This window comes from Micromys minutus (assembly GCF_963924665.1).
Source record: "Micromys minutus genome assembly, chromosome: X".
Taxonomy (NCBI): Eukaryota; Metazoa; Chordata; class Mammalia; order Rodentia; family Muridae; genus Micromys; species Micromys minutus.
Window position 1 is genome coordinate 49837616 of NC_137970.1, and position 17036 is coordinate 49854651.

The window sequence follows — 17036 nt, forward strand, 5'->3', positions numbered from 1 at the left end:
TCATTAGGCCTTGGGGCTACGGATACAGAAGTCACAAGCTCTGTCCTATTCCCATGGTGGGAGAAGCGTCCTGGGAGAATGTAGTTCCATCGTTTATAAACACTGTAGATTCTCTTGACAGCCCTGGAGTTCTCACACGTGTGATTCATTTGAGGGTACAGAAGGCATTAATATATACTTACGTGTGTGTGTGTGTGTGTGTGTGTGTGTGTGTGTGTGTGTGTGTGTGTGAAAATGTCACAGTGATGAAACAAGAAAAGGTCAAAATGAAGCCCGTCATTGTGCACACTTAATACATTGTAATAAAACAGAACAAAGGAAAGATTAGAACGTAAAGCACACAGAGCACATAAAACCTGTAGAGGGTGTTCCAAGCCCCCAAAGCTTTAAAGACTGTGCCGGGAGTTTGCCTCTTCCAAGGCAAATGTTACAATTCTGTTTACTTCTAAGTGCACAATGGCCCACTTTCTCTGGGACTATAGGCACGTGTCTGTCAAACGTCCTGTTTACAGTGGCATTGTTATTGAAAACTGTCAGGTCCCTCAGAACTCTTATCTCTGCAAAGTTCATTGTGGTGCACATTGTTTCTCCCACAACCCTCGGGGAACTTAATTAACTGGGGTTGTTATCCTCAGGAAAATAAATTCTAGGATAGGAAGTATTATTGCAAATGCTTGGCATACTAGAAATAAAATGAGTTCTGGCTAATTGCACCGATATTAAAGGGGATCAGAGTAGATTTATAGGCAGTCACAGCCCCCACCCCCGGCTGCTCTTGCAGCAGTGACAAGGGTTCCCTTACACTGTGCGGCCTGGGAGTTCCAAGGCAACCTGCCTTAGTAAAGCCATCAGAGGTGTCTTCAGAATCAATCCAGAAAAGCTCAGCCTTGGGTTCACAAAGCCCAGGACACTTTTGCAACTCATGCCAAAGCAGCTAGAATATAGCCTTTCTGCAATGAATTAAGAACAGGGTCATAGACAGAAGAAAAAGGTGCAGATTTAGAGAAGGCACATTCTTGTTATTTCTTACTAGTAGCAACTCATTTTAATAAATACATTCTCTTTCACTTAAATTATTTTTACTGCGAAAAATAAAGTGTTGAAAGCTGAATCCGGTTCATTATGGACTATCGTCTCTGACGGCAAATATACTAAGCGTCTCACTGGAGATCAGATACCCAGGTCTCTGCCTCTTTAGTCGCCTCAGTCAGCAAAATAATAATAATAATAATAATAATAACCTTAAACATATCCACCTCAACTTTCCACAGAAGTCATATGTCAGGCCTGTACCGCGTCCACCCATACAGTCCACCCACAGTCACTCCATATGCACAGCTGCTTTCTCTGGGGAACCACATCCAACAAAAAGTTGCTCCTCTGCCTTCCAAGTCTCTTCAGAGACGGAAGTCCCCTTCCCAGAACTCTGGAAAACGCCAGCTCCCAAACGTCTTCCCCTCCCCCATAAAACTCCAGGGAAAAATTCCAAGGCCACACTAAGCTCTTTTGACTCACGTCCCTCCCGGGGAGAGAAAAAGACACTTGGTTAGCATGACAGACTCCAGCCCCACCCTAAGGTTCTCACCCAGAGATTTTAGGTGAGAACTGGAGAATTGCTAGGCTTTAAATTTTATGTTTATTTATTTAAATTACTTCAAGAGGTTTTTTTTTGTTGTTGTTGTTGTTGAGTTTTGTTTTTCCCCCAGGTAGAGTAGAGACCCTATGCACTCCTGCCTGGCCGGGAACTTGCTATTTTAGACCACTTGGGCTTCATGTATGCAGCTACTGACTTTCTTGTCTCCTCTTCCCGAAAGCTGGCATTTCGTGTGCTCACTGCTACCTGAATTTAGGAATTTCCATTTTAAATACTGCTCCAGCCGCCAACCAAGATTCAGATTAGTGTAGCTGGAGAGATGACTCAGCAGTTTAGAGCTCTTCCCGAGGTCGGGAGTTCATTTCCCAGCCACCACAAGGAAGTTCACAACCTCCTGTAACTAGAGCTGATTCCCTCTGCTTGTGTACATAAAGACAGAGCACGAAGATACATAAAAGGAAATAAATAATTATCCTTTTTAACAAAGGAATGAGATTTGAAGGAAAGGTTACTAGGTTATTTGCAGAGAGATATTGGGAAGGTCCTCCTTTAGTTGAAACAACACTACCTGTTCTTTACTGTATCCCTACCATGTCATGGAAACAGATACAGCATCTTATTTAGTTCTCAGCCAAAAACTGTGAAAGATGTTATGAGCATCATAAGTGCGGACAATAAAGGCCAAAGCAGTGAGAAACAGCACCCAACCCCGAATCTACCTCCTGTCACATGACTGGGAAAAGATGGTGCTATGCTGAGACTTTTAAATACATCCCTTGGCTCCGAAATCAGAGTTCAGGAGAATCATACAATAAATATTTTTTTTACATGAGCACACCCCAAAATCACACCAATGGACTAAAAAGGTATTGCAACACACACACACACACACACACACACACACACACACACACACACACACACTAGGCAGTACACCCACAGCTTTACATATATAAAACAATGCTCTACCACTGAGCTATACTTTTAGCTGGAAATGTAATTTCTCATCGATGATTTAAAACTTGGAGGGCACTGGCTATATAGCTCAGTGGCAGAGAGTTTTGTATAGCATTCAAGGCCCTGGGTTCAATACTCAGCACTGCAAAGCAAAGAAAGCAAAAGCAAACATTGTTATAATCCCAGAGTTTGGGGGGGGTGCAGTTTGAAGCAAAAGGATCTCCAACTTGAGGTCAGTCTATATCTAAAAAAAAAAAAAAAAAAAAAAAAAAATGGGAGTGTGCCTTTCAGTGCTGGAGAATTAAGAAAGCAGAAAGAAGGGACACTTGCTTTTCCGAATGCTGAAACATCAGTTGTTTTCAGGAGTGAGGGTCAGACCTCACTATGGCCTCAAATTCATAGTCATCTTGCCTCAGCCTTCCAATGCCTTTACCCCTTGAACCATCCCACCAGGATTTCACACTCCAGTTTTTACTGTTGTGTTCGTACAGGTCTCATGTGCACTTGAAGCCCACAGGACCATCTCAGGTGTCACTGTTAGAAAAAACCATCTACATCTTTTGCCACATGACTTCTCTTGCCCTGAAACTTATCAATTAGGCTAGATTGGCTGGTCAGTGAACCCCAGGATATTCTCATTTCTGCCTCTCCAGTGCTTGGATTACAAGCATGCTTCAGCACACACAACATCTCCCAGATGACCCTTCCCCTAATTTCCTGTTTTCAAGTTAAAAACTTTGTGAGACAGAACCTCACTTGAGATGTCTGGCCAGGATGTCTTACAGTTCTCTCAGTTTCTAAGTGAAAAGAAAAAGAAAAAGATTACTGCTTTTACCTCACATCCTTTAGCTAAGTAGATTCAATTTTAAGAAGTTTCCTAAAGAAACAAATGGGGAACTGGGCTGTGATAGCACACACCTTCAATCCCAGCACTCAGGGGGCAGAGGCAGGCAGATCTCTGTGAGTGTGAGGCCAGCCTGGTCTACAGAGCAAGTTCTAGGACAGACAAGGCTACACATAGAAACCCTGGCTTTAAAAAACCCAAACCCCCAAAGCACTATACTGGACAGGGGCTAAGAGAGGAGTTCTTGTCTTGTTGGTTTTAGTAGAAATTCTTTCCATTTTCATTTAGAATGATGCTGACTGTGGACTTGTAAACTGCCTTTATTATGCTGAGGTATAGCCTTGTATCCATAGCCTCTCTAGGATTTTCATTATGAAGAGGTTTTGGATTTTGTCAAAGGCCTTTTCTGCATCTGATGAGATGATCATGTTAGTTCCCATCTTTTAGTTTGTTTATATACTGGATTAAATTTATTTATTTGCATATACTGAACCATCCCTGAACCTCTGGGATGAGCTTAAACACATGAATATCTTTTTGATGTGTTCTTGAATTTGAATTGCATTACGTCCATGTTCATAAAAGATTTTGGTCTATACTTTTTTTTTTTTTAAAACCGAGTCCTTTTTCTGGTTGTGGTATCAGGTGATTGTGGCTTCATAGAAAAAAATTAGAAATGTTTATCGTTTTGTGTTTTGCATATGAAATGGCTCAGCCGTTAAGAGCACTGACCGCTCTTCCAGAGGTCCTGAGTTCAATTTCCAGCAACCACATGGTGCTTTATGACTGAGGATCTGGTGCCCTCTGCTGGCATGTAGGTGTACATGCAGAATAGCACCCATACGTTAAATAAATATGTACAAATACGTATAAATAAATACGTTAAGTAAATAAAAATGTTAAAAATCTGATGTAATTCTGTATTAAATGCATCTCACTCTGGCCTTTTTCAGTTGGAAGATTTTTAGTACTATTTTTAAAAAGTCTCACTAGCTATTATGGATCTATTTAAATTATTTGCTTAATTTAAAAAAATTATTCTCAGACTGGAGAGATGCCTCAGTGGTTAAAGAGCACTGACTGCTCTTCCAGAGGTCCTGAGTTCAAATCCCAGCACCCACATGGTGGCTCACAACCATCTGTAATAAGATCTGTTGTCCTCTTCTGGTGTGTCTGAAGACAGCTACAGTGTACTTACATATAATAAACAAATCAATCTTTTAAAAAAATTCTCTTATTACATGTACATGCACATTACATCCCCACCGCTGTTTCCTTTCCATACACTTCTCCTAGTCCTTCCCCTGACCTTTCCTCTTCCTCAGAATCATTCTTCCTCTGTTTCCCTTCAAAAACCACCAGGCCTCCCAGGGATATCCACCAAATATGGCTTATCAAGTTGCAGTAAGACTCGACACAAACCCGGGGCTGTCAAGGCTGAACAAGGCAACCCAGTAGGAGGAAAGGGGTCCCAAAAGCAGACAAAAAAGTCAGAGACCCCCCCAGACTTCCTCCATTAGGAGTCTTACAAGAACATCTAGCTATTCAATCATAACATATATGCAAAGGACCGAGATCAGACTTATTCAGGCTCCCTGATTTCAGTTCAGTCTCTGTGAGGTCCCATGAGCCCCGATTAGTTGATTCTGTGGGCAATGCTTTCCTGGTGTCCTCAACCTCTCTGCCTTCTACTAATCTTCCTCCCCCTGTTCTGCTCGGGTTCCCTTGGCTCACCTAGTATTTGGCTGTGGGTTTTTGTATCTGCTCCCACCAGTTGCTGGATGGCCCCTCTGGTAATAATTGTACTAGGCACGAATCTGCAAGTATAACAGAAAAGTATTTTTAGGAATTATTTCATTGATTTTTTTTCCTGGTCCTGTTCGGTTCTATCCTGGGTCTCAGGCTGTCTTGCCTCTGGTTCCTAGCCATCTAGGCAGTGTTGGGCTCCTTCTTGTGGCCCGGGCCTGAAGTTAGACCAGTTATTGGTTGGTCACTCTCCTCAAATTCTACCTCATCTTTACCCCAGCACATCTTGCAGGCAGGATAGACTGTAGGTCGAAGGCTTGGTGACTGGGTTGATGTCGCAGTCTCACTGCCTTTCTTGGTTATAAAAGATGTCCAGTTTAGGCTCCATATTTGCCATTACTAGGAGTCTTCACTAGGGTCACCGTATAGATTCCAGAGTTTCCACTAAGTTTCTGTACTGAGTACCGGGAGAGACAACTGGATAACATATAAAAGTTGAAAGGGAATTGGGCCTGATATTTTCTCTTCCACTCAATCCAGTCTGTTGATGAGGCTTTCCTTTGATCTCATCATTTGACTCCCCAAATTTGTTTTATCTATATATCTGTTTGTCCATTTGTCTGTCCATCTATCCATCCATCCATCCATCCATCCATCCATCCATCCATCCACCCACCCACCCACCCACCCACCCACCCATCCATCCATCCATCCATCTATCTATCTATCTATCTATCTATCTATCTATCTATCTATCTATCTATCTTTCTTTCTTTCTTTCTTTCTTTCTTTCTTTCTTTCTATTTATCTATCGAGACAGGGTCTCTGGGAATTCACTATGTAGATCAAGCTGGCCTATAACTCACAGAAATCTTCCTGCCTCTGCCTCCTAACTTCTGAGATTAAGGTCATGCACCACCAGGTCTGGAACTTCCTAAGTTTTTATTTTTGATTTTTATTTCATATTTACTTTTTCCCCCAAAGAGTCTCTTACTGCATTCTGTTTTCACAACCTTAAATATTTATTTATTATTATTTCATTCAACTATGTTTTCATCATTTTCATTTAGACATTTATTCATATCCTCTTTGAGCTCTGAAACTGTAAGGACTTCAAAATAGCATTTAGAAACAAATATTAAAAGTGCTTAATTCTAATTATTGGGGCTACATTGAATTTCTGGATTCAGTTTTCAAGTGGTTCCAGATCAAAGTAGTAAGTAGACTGGCTAATAGTTCATCAGTGGGTGGGGAAAATACTGCTTTTGTGCTTCATTAACTGGAGTTCAGCATCAAGATCTGCAATATCCCAGGGTCTAGAAGTGTTGGGTACCTGAGAGTTAGGAAGAACTGTGGGGTAACTCTGGGAGTTCCTTTCTGGAACTCAGATTCAGTCTCAGATTTTGTAGTTTAAAAGGTCTCAGCAAAGTGTGATGGGTCTGGTAGCTGGCATTCATGGGGGAGGGGATATACTGGCTCTGTAGTTCCTACTTAAACTTATGGTTTGGACTCTTGTCCAGATTCCATGGAATTCCAGACCTGTATGGTTGATGGGTACCTGATAGATGAGGGGATGAAGGCCACACAGGCTATGGAAATCTCTGACTATGCTTCTGGGTCCAGCTCCACAAAACTCAGGGTCCAACAATAGATGGGATGCTGAATAGTCTGGTAGGTTAGTAGTGAACTGAGAACCTACATGGTGTTCTAGTTCAGATCCTGGCTTTGGACTTCGCGTTCTCCCAGATTGGGGTGCTTGGTGTGATGACTGATAGATGAGCAAGAGGGTAGGAGCAGACTGGCTCTGAGTGGCTCTATCTGGGGTTCTGGAGCAGGATCCTGGTCTACGTCTTAAGGGTGGGTGGGGTGTCTGGCTCTCTGGGAGCTCAGTGAATTGGCTCTGAGGAAAGAATTCTTAAAATGATACACAACTACAATGAGTTAAATGAGTATAGTTAAATGAGTTAAACTGAGTCCAGTTACAATTTACTTTGGTTTTGTATGTTTTATGTACTTATTTATTTTATGTAGATGGGTGTCTTGGCTCCATGTATGTCTGTATATGCCTGGCCAGAAGAAGGTGTCAGATCTGGAACTGGAGCTATGGTCGTGAGCCACTATGTAGATGTCAGGCATTGAACCTGTATCCTCTGGAGGAGCAGTCAGTGCTCTTACCTACTGAACCATCTCTCTGGCCTCTGTTTGTTTGGTTTTGAGACAAAAATCTCTCTACATAGCCCTGGCTGACCTATATAATTTACTCTGGAGACCTGGCTGGCCTCCAACTCACAGAGTTCTGCTTGCTCTGTCTTTTATGTGCTGGGATTAAACAGATATGCCACCCGGTTTATTTGTTTTTGAGATAAGGTGTCATGTAGCCACAGCTGGCCTCAAACTCATTATGTGGCTGAGAACAGCCTTGAAGTTCTAAATTCCTATCTCTATTTCCCGACTGCTCAGATTACAGATGTGCTCCTCCCAGCTGGTATTCAACTGTTTAAAATACATTTTTATAAGCCTCAGAAAGACACGTCTTTAGGATATATCTTTAAATGCTAATATATATTTCTGGGCACTGGTGCTACAGGTGATTACTTTCTGAAGTTTTTGCAAGAAATATACATTACTTTTGCACTTGGTTGGGAAAAATGTTACAAAAGAGAAGCTGTTATCTCTAGAGTAATCAAATTTTGCTCATCATTCTATGCATCACAAATTGTTCATTAGACTGTAACTATCATGTGGGCAGAAATTAGTATTTTTTTTTTTAATTTCCCCTGGTACTTTCTGCCACACAGTGTTCTGCATTCAATAAATGTTGACTAAGTCCATTCGTGCATACGCATACATATAAGCTTATGTACCTATGTGGGCATGTATATTTAAATATGCCACCCTCTTTCTCATCAGTAATGAGAAAAAAGTAAAAGGCATCTGTTTAAAAGGAGCTAATGAGCCTTTTGCCATACGTCAAGAAAGGAATGGTGCTCTCTACCGGCCAAGCCCGAGGGTACAGAGTGACCAATGATTTCAGGTAACCGCAATCAAATCTGTCCATTTCTGCCCACATAATTATTTTCTTGTATTGCTTTTGGTAGGATTAGGTCCAGTTCTCCTACTAACTGTCCTGTCTGGGCACTTTATTGAAAATCTTTAAAGGAGAAGCTATGTACCACAGCAAGCGATAAATGGGCTGTCTGTACCCACTCTGGGCCTACTTGTTGCAGCCAGTGTTTAATCAGTTGAGACAACAAGGACCTTGTCCTGTTGAGAGGCACGCAAGCCAGACAGGTTCAGAGGTCTTCAGTCACACCTCATTTGCTGAGCCTTCAGAATTCCATGCTCTGCATCAAAGCTGAGATAAGAGTACAAAGTTTGTACTTTGGGTTATCAGCAGGTGCCCAAGGGAGAATGAGTGTTCAAATCCCTCAAACCACTAAATTATTAAAAAGCCCTCGAACCGGCTCTTCAGAATCAGTCAGCAGGGCTGAAGGATTTACACATTTGATATCAGAAATAGAAGGGCAGGATAAAGACCCAATCTCAGCTCTTGATGATTTGATTTTTTAAAAATAGTTACTGCTGTGCAAAGGAAGGCAAAGAACGTGGAGGACATTTTAAAGGCAGATTATGGCTTATCCTTAATTATGGCTGCTGCAGAGCTAAGGAGATGGGTTGGAGCCTGATCATGACTCTGGTCTTCCCTCAGAGACCCAGCAGGCAACAGGGTAGGGCTTTTTTTTTTTTTTTTTTGCTTCCTCAAAGCCGCTGATGGGGAATTATTGATTCTGAAATCTCCTGTAGGAAATTTTTACACAGTAAAGTGGGGCGTTTAGAAATCCGAGCAGATCGACCAACTGTGAATTTATACTGCCTCATTATGTTAACCCATTGGAAGCTGTATCTGGGGACACACTAGTGCCACTGTCTTCTTACATATTTATTGGGCTGTCAAGGTATAAAATGCAACTATTAAAGTCAGAAGCACCATGCAGCGGACCATGGCTTAACATTCCCTCTGCTAATCACAGCAGAGTTCCTGGCAGCAACACCACACATTCAGAAAATACTGAAGAGGAGCAAGGGAAGCACTGGGGTGGCCTTAGGAGACTTTGCTTTACTCTTTCATTGTTTTTCAAATTAACCAGAAACTTTCATTTGTAAATAATCAAAATCTTAACTTTCTTTGAGGCCTCTCAATCATGTAAGCTTTTACCTTGAGGGTATGGTCCTAAAAATATCCCCTATTTTGTGTTCTGTGGGGAAGTGCAAGAGGTACTCTTGGGATGGAGAAAGGAGATTGGCAAGGGGTAAACTGAACAGTCTAGGGTTTATAAGAAATGCATTTACTTTAAAGCCTTTCCTGGTCGAAAAAGTCAAAGACACCACATGCTTATCCTCTCTATGCTGTAGGCAAAGTGTGCACTCATAGAATATACAGAATATACTCACAGCACAGCTTAAACTCCACTGATTTTTTTTCTCCATCATTTCTTTGCATAGCAAGCACTAAATATACATTTGACTGTCATGGGAATGAGAGACTGAATCTAAAAAGTTGATACGTTTTCAGTGCCTGTGTGGTGGTTTGAACGAGAATGGCTCCCATAGGCTCTATATTTGAATGTTAGGTCTCTAGTTAATGGAACTGGTTTGGGAAAGATTAGAAAGTAGGGCCATGTTGGAGAAGATGTGTCACTGGGGATGGGTTTTGAGATTTCGACAGCCCCTACCCAGGTATTCCCCCCCCCATGCTTGTGATTGTGGGTCAAAACTAATGCTTCAGTACTACGCCTGCCTGCCATACTCCTGCCATGATGATCACGAATGCTAACCTTCTAGAACTGAAAGTTAACCCCTAATTAAATGCTTTCTTTTATCAGTTGCCTTGGTCATGGTGTCTCTTCATAGCAGTAGAACAGTAACTAATACAGCTTGCTAGTGTTAAATTGAGTATCCGTGACACTTGTAAATGTATCTTAAAATGTATGGTCAGCTGCAGAGGCTAAATCCTGAACTATTCACTGAGCATCTAAGTACCTCTCCACACTCCTTATTAGAGGTATTATTGCTTGCATCTGTTAATAGAAATGGCAAATTATTCACGAAGGAAGAAATTTTCTTTTATGGGGGGGGGTGAGTGTGAGGGGGTGGGGAGAAGACAATTTTTGGGAATCTATTCTCTCCTTCAACTTTGGGTTCTGAGGATTGAATTCATGGATCTCAGGTTTGCAAAACAAGTATTTGTTTTGTTGGGCCATTTTGACAGCCCAGAAATCATATTCTTTCTTATTTCGAACATTTTATTTGTTTAGACCACATTCAAAATAATCACTTGAGAGATAAGTCAGGCAAGTAGAACTTGCTTGTTAGAAAGACGGAGATGACGATACGGAGCCCAAATATAAGTTGACCTGAAAAATTCACAATGTTTTGTGCTCCTTTTTCTTTAACTATTCAAAGTCATATTTATTCCTTTTATTTTATATATGTTTTGCCTGCACCACATCAGTGCCTAATATTGGAAGTTAAAAGAGGGTATTGGTACCCTGGAACTGGAGTTACAGATGGTTAGGAAACTCCATATGCATGCTGGGAATTGAACCCAGTTCTTCTGCAAAAGCAGCAACTCCTCTCTGAACTACTGTGTTCTGCTCTTTAAGGACAAATTTCCTTAATTATTTGGGCCAGTATTAAATACATCTTCTTATAAAATAACATCTCTTCTTTTTCTCTTTCCTTCATGCATTTCTTTCCCCCTTTGAAGACAACATCTCATTGTATAGTCCAGGTATATCTGCAGCTCCCTATGTAGCCCAGGGTGTCGTAAACTTGCAAGCCTTCTGCTTCAGCTTCCCCAGTGCTGGGATTGTGCGAGACCATGGACCATGTCAGGGAAACTCGGTAACGTAGAGTGGGTCTGAGATTCCTGGCCTGGAACACATGAGTACCACACTCCCCACATCGGTTATGTAGTTCAAAACAGAGTTCTCCATGCTAATGAGGTATCTAGAGGTCCTGATGGTTTAGCCAATAAGCTTCCCTTCCCAGACATTCCTTCCCGAAAAATCTCTAGTCCACCCTGAGAAGTTGGTATGTATCCATTTTCCACAATGAACAACCAATAAGCAGTTTGGAACCAAGGACTCTTTCTTTCATCTACCACTGCCATGTGGAACATGGAGAAGGCCTTCCCCCAAGGAGCTGTCCCATCTAAGTCTTCCATAGAAGGCCTCTTGCTGCTTCCAGACAACCCCTACTACCTTTGCCATTGAGCTAAGCCAGAGCTCCCACCCAGTCCCAGCCTCAGGCTAGATGCTGTTCTCAGTCCACAGGCCCCCAATAGCCCTGGGCTCGTCACCAGCCTCTGTACCCCTGACACTTTGTTCTCAACTTCTCTGTGTGGTTTTCTAGCAGCAACTAGATGCCCTGGAGTCAGGGAAAACCAGCTTTGGCTTCCCACATCTCAGACTGCATTTTCCCACCCCTGAGCGGTGTCTTGGAGCTTCCCTAAATCCCAGTATCTACTGCCTCTTTTGCCTCCTTCCTTGCCTTCCTTTCTTCCCCCACTTTCTTTTGGGGATTAAATCCAAGGCCTTATTTTCACACTAGGCTAGTTTCAGAAGATCTGACTTCAATGGGCAACAGGTACTCATGTGGTGCACAGACATTATGCAGCTAAAACACCTATACACATAAAAATCTGAAATTATTAAAAATAACATTTAGGGCTGGAGAGATGGCTCAGTGGTTAAGAGCACTGCAGTGAACATACCTGTATTTGAACCTATATGAGGAACCTTTTCTATTTAAACATTTTGGTGTCACTTTGTAGCTCAAAAGGGCCAGGGGCAAGTGGAGCTGTGTCACCAGAGAAAAACTGGGAAGATTGAATGGATTCAGAAACCCTGGTAAATTCTCATATCTGAGAACTGTAGGTGTTCCAGACCTGGTTTCAGTCCTGGAGCACATGACCATGTCACCCCACATGAGAATCTTGACTGCTAGTCATATAACACAGAGCATAGAGTTCTCTATGGTAATGGGGTACCTAGAAGCCCTGACTGTTTAGCCAATAAGCTTCCCTTCCTGGACATTCCTTCCTGCAAAAGGTATTTAATCTCTGGTCCACCCTGAGTAAATTTTATGTGCCCATTTTCCACAATAATCAGTTTGGACAAGCAAAGTCTGTCTCATCAAGAATCTCCATGGGGGTGGGGAAGCATTTGTCATTCAGAACTGCTCACCTAAGTCTCCTGCAGAAGACCCCTGTCTACCCTCCAGACATGGACACTCACCCCTGAGCTAAGCCGGAGTTCCCCTTCCTCCAGCCCTGGGCTCATCGCTGGACCAGGAAGTCCTCTCATTCCTGACTCTATGAGGTTTCCAAACATCCAGGAGTTTGGTAACTCCTGCCACCTCTGCCCCAGCCTGAGTCATTTCTCACCTTGGCTGGGACCTCAATCTTAGGCTATGTTCTACTATCCCAGCACCCCAATAGCAGTGGGGATGAAATGTAGCCCTTTTTGTCTTGCCCAAGCAATGTTCACACACCTCAGTGGTGAGGCAGAACACTGGCCCACAACAAACAAGCTCAGCATCCTCCTACATAGTCTTGTGGCACTCTGTCAGGCTAAGCATTTCCTGTGTATCAGTTGAATTAACTGCTTTGTGTTAGTTCTCTGAAATCATGGCCCAAATCTTCTCTCCTACCTGCATGAGAGTTCAAGACGCCCAGTCTCCCCCTACCAGGGACTTAGTCCTACCAGGGACTTAGCATGTCCCTGGTAATTTATTGTTAGTTTAACATATACAAAGTGATATTTTATAGTACTTTTTGTTTCTTGTTTTCCTTTGCAGTTCTTTCTGAGCCAGAATGTCTTTTAGCCTGAGCTTGCTTTCCACTTTCTATGTAGCCAAGGCAGCCTCAAATCTTCAATTCTCTTGCCTTCATCGCCTCTCAAAGCCAGCATCTAGCATTGCTGCTTTTTTTTCTAATTTATTTTAAATGTGTGCTATGGTTTGTGTGTGAGTGTATGTTTGAGACAGGATTTTTTTGTTTTTTGTTTTATTTATTTTTTTAATATAGGCAGACTAGCCTTAAACTCTTTTTTTTTTTTTTAAAGACAGAGGATATTTTATTTAAAACACATCAGTGAAATGGATGGCTTGTGTTTATGAAAAAAATCATTCATATTTAAAGCACGAGTTAGTTACTGTATAAAAGTACACTTTGCCACATACAAATGAACCGATCAGACCATGACTGTCTATGTTAGAACAGAATAAACTTCCCCGTAAAAGCAGCACCTTTGTGACATTTAATTTAGTATTCTTCTACCTCTTCCTTGCCCTCTCTTTCAACAGAATTCACACCAGCCTTATCATGATCCTTCTCTAGGATATCTATATCCACATGGGCCTCAGAGAACACCCCCTCCTCCATGCCTTCACCAGTGCACATACCAGTGCACAAAGGCATGATTGGCATACATCAGATCTAACTCATGATCTAGGCGAGCCCAGGCCTCAGTAATGACTGTGGTGTTGCACAGTGTGCACACAGGTCTCTGGACCTTGGCCAGGCCTCCACTAGGTACCGCAGTGGGAAGCTGGCAATTAATGTCAGCTTTGAATCCAGTGGGGCACCAGTCTACAAAAATAATATCAAATGCTTTGAGATTTTGCATGCCATCCTTGTGCAGGGCCCATGCTACTCTTCTTTGCATTGTTCAATTTTTAGTATATGTGCTGACAAAGTGAGTATGGCCCTTAAATTCTTAATCCTCCTGCCTCAGACCCTGAATTACAGGCTCCTGACACAAGAGTTAATTATATTATTTGCTTTTAAGTTTGGTTATCTGCTGTGTTAGGCAGAGTTCTCTAGAAAGACAGAACTGATAGCAAGTACATATCCATATTATCAAAAGGGATTTATTGGATTGGCTTACATGGTTATATAGTGAACTGTGGCCATCTGCCTACAGGAGAAACAAAGAATCAGATTTCTAATCCAGGAAGAAAAGTAGAAAGCTTTCACAGTTCCAATTCAATGTCAAAAGCTTGGACATTCCCAGGCGAGTTATTGATAACAAGTTCATTTTGCAGGACCAAAGAAGCTAGAATGTGAAATTGGCTGGCTGTGTGTGTATGTAGACAGACTCAGTCATTCAGAACAGGAATAGGTTTGCTGGATCACCTGCCTCTTTTACACTTGCCCTCTTTATCCAGAAAGTTCGCCCACTCAATATTCTAACCCTATTTAGAGTGGGTTCTTCATCCTCACGATCCTAGATGCAATCTTTGGAAATACTTCCATTATCACAAAAATAGGTCTCACTGGACCTAGATGTACCTTAAACCCATCAAGTTCACGACTCAGACCAACTATCAAACCTGTGCATATTTTAGAAAAAGATTTATGGAGGGAGTGCACCTTTGTGAAGGCAAATGGAGGGGAAGGGGGAATGGGAGCGGGGCGGGGTAAAGGGATGACATCTCAAATGTAAATACAGAATATCTAATAAAAATTTAAAAAGATTTATTTATTCTTATCTTATGTGCATGTGTTTGCCTGCATGTATATCTGTGTATCACATGAGTTCAGGGCCTATGGAGGCCAGAAAATGACATTAAATCCCCTGAAACTGGAGTTACAGACAGTTGTGAGCTGTCATGTGGATGCTGATACTGAACCTGGGTCCTCTGGAAGAGCAGCCAGTGCTCCTAACCAGTGAGTCCTACACTTGTCCTTTTATCTTGAGTTCTTAGATATACGTTTCTTATAAAGTATACTTTAGAACTATTTCGTTCAGCAGTTTGATGGTTTTCATTTTCTAAATGGTACCCTTTGAAGAACAAAACCTCTTGATTCGGATGTGTCTTCTTTCCCAGAAACCAGCACAGCATTCTCCAGCACTTTGAAATCTAGTCAGCAGGGAGAGTTTGTTTCCTGGTCAGTTTAAGACTGATTTTTCTATATTCTGCAACCAAGGTGTGTGTGTGTGTGTGTGTGTGTGTGTGTGTGTGTGTGTACGCATCAGCAGCAATAAGTGCTCCGTTGTGTTGTTGTTGTTGTTTGAAACAAAGTCTCACATAGAAACATTGTATACCCTGATGGGAGAGTCATCTTAGATCTAATACTGTGTAAAGCAGATCAGGACTTTTCAAGGGGTATCAGGACCCTGCAGCACCTCATTCTCTATCCCACAATTTTCTTCACATGTTGACTTCCACATACCCCACAAGGCCTCACTTCCCAAACCTACCCAAATAGCACTACCAATGTGGGACCAAACAGTTAAATTCCAGAGACGATGGAGGACACTCCCATTCAAATAACCACAGTCAATGAGGGTGGGGATGGGACAATAGAGCAGTCCACATCATGCTAGCCAGGATGCAGAGAATAAGAGACAAAGAGAAAAAAGGAGAGAGAAAAAAAGATGAGAAAAAAAGAGAGAAAAGAGAGAAAGAGACAGTACTGAGGAGAAGAAATAGCGTGCATGGACATGACTCCAGTGACCTATTTCTTTCAATTCAGCTGCATTCTGTACCTTTCACCCCTTTCCACTAATGGCATCGTATTACGCACCCATAATGGGATTAATCTATTCATAGGCCAAAGCCTTCCTGATGTAATTGTCTCTGAAGATGAACTCATGGAGGTGTACTTTACTAATCTTCTATGCATTTTGTAATCCCATCAGGCCAACAATGAAGATTAACCTCACATAAGCTAATTTATTCTTTATCCACCACAACAAGGATCTACAATAGTCTGTCAGGTTCCAGGGCTGGAACTCAGGTTTCTTCTAATCAGAGAGAGTGTGTATCATTATTTGTGGTAATATTTCAATATTGACCATTGTCCACAGAGGGCCATGGCTTTGGTGTTTCTTTCTCTCCCTCTCTTTCCTCCTCTTCTTTATTTTAAACTATAGAATCTTATATACCCTTGGCTAGCTTCGAATTAACAATGTAGCCAAAGATATTTTTAGTCTTCTGACCCTCCTGCCTCCCTTTTTGAGTCCAAAAATTACAAGAATGTGCCATATGTGTTGTTGGCAATCTAATTCCAGACTTCTTACATCACTCCACCACCTGCACTACATTATCAACCCCCCTTCGTGTTGTCTGTATGTCTGTCCATCATGGTCCTGGGAATCACATCATCCTGCTCAAGAGCTCTGTCTAGCCACATCCTCACCCTCCTTACTCTTTTTTTCCTCTTCCCTGCTCCTTTCTAGTTTTCTGTTTGTTTTTTTCCCCCAGGCTGGTATAGAATTTAATATGTGGGGAAAAATCATCCCTCAACACATGAACTTGTAGCTCAGATTCTTGAGTGCTGGGATTATAAACATGTGCCACTTGCCCTACCAGTGACTTTTATTTCTAAGACAAGTCTGAAAGTGTGGAAAAAGAAAATAATCTTTCCCACTTAATTTTATCTCATATTTGTGATAGTGTTTTTCTTTTTGTTCTTTTTCTCTGATTGCTAAAGAGAAGAAGCACTGTTATCCTGTCAAAATATTATAGAAAAATCGGCATATCCCCCCCCCCCACATTTACCATTTCTCACCCAAGTGGCCAATAGAAACAATTACAACAGTGGCAAAGATTGATGAGCCTATTTCCAGTTGTTGAGACATTCTCTATTTGTCTCCTCGTTTCACATTGATTGATCAGATTGGTAATTAGAAGCTAATATCATTTCTGTGTTGATATCAGTCATGTGTGAGGGAGGGAGGGGAAAACTGCAAAGGCCAAGAATGAATAACAAATTAAAACAGTTCCTTGGCAAATTTTAACTTCAGGCCAGCAAATACTTATTAGTGCTGGTGATTTCAGGGATCCCTACTTTATGTGACCACAAATCCATTATCTGATCATATC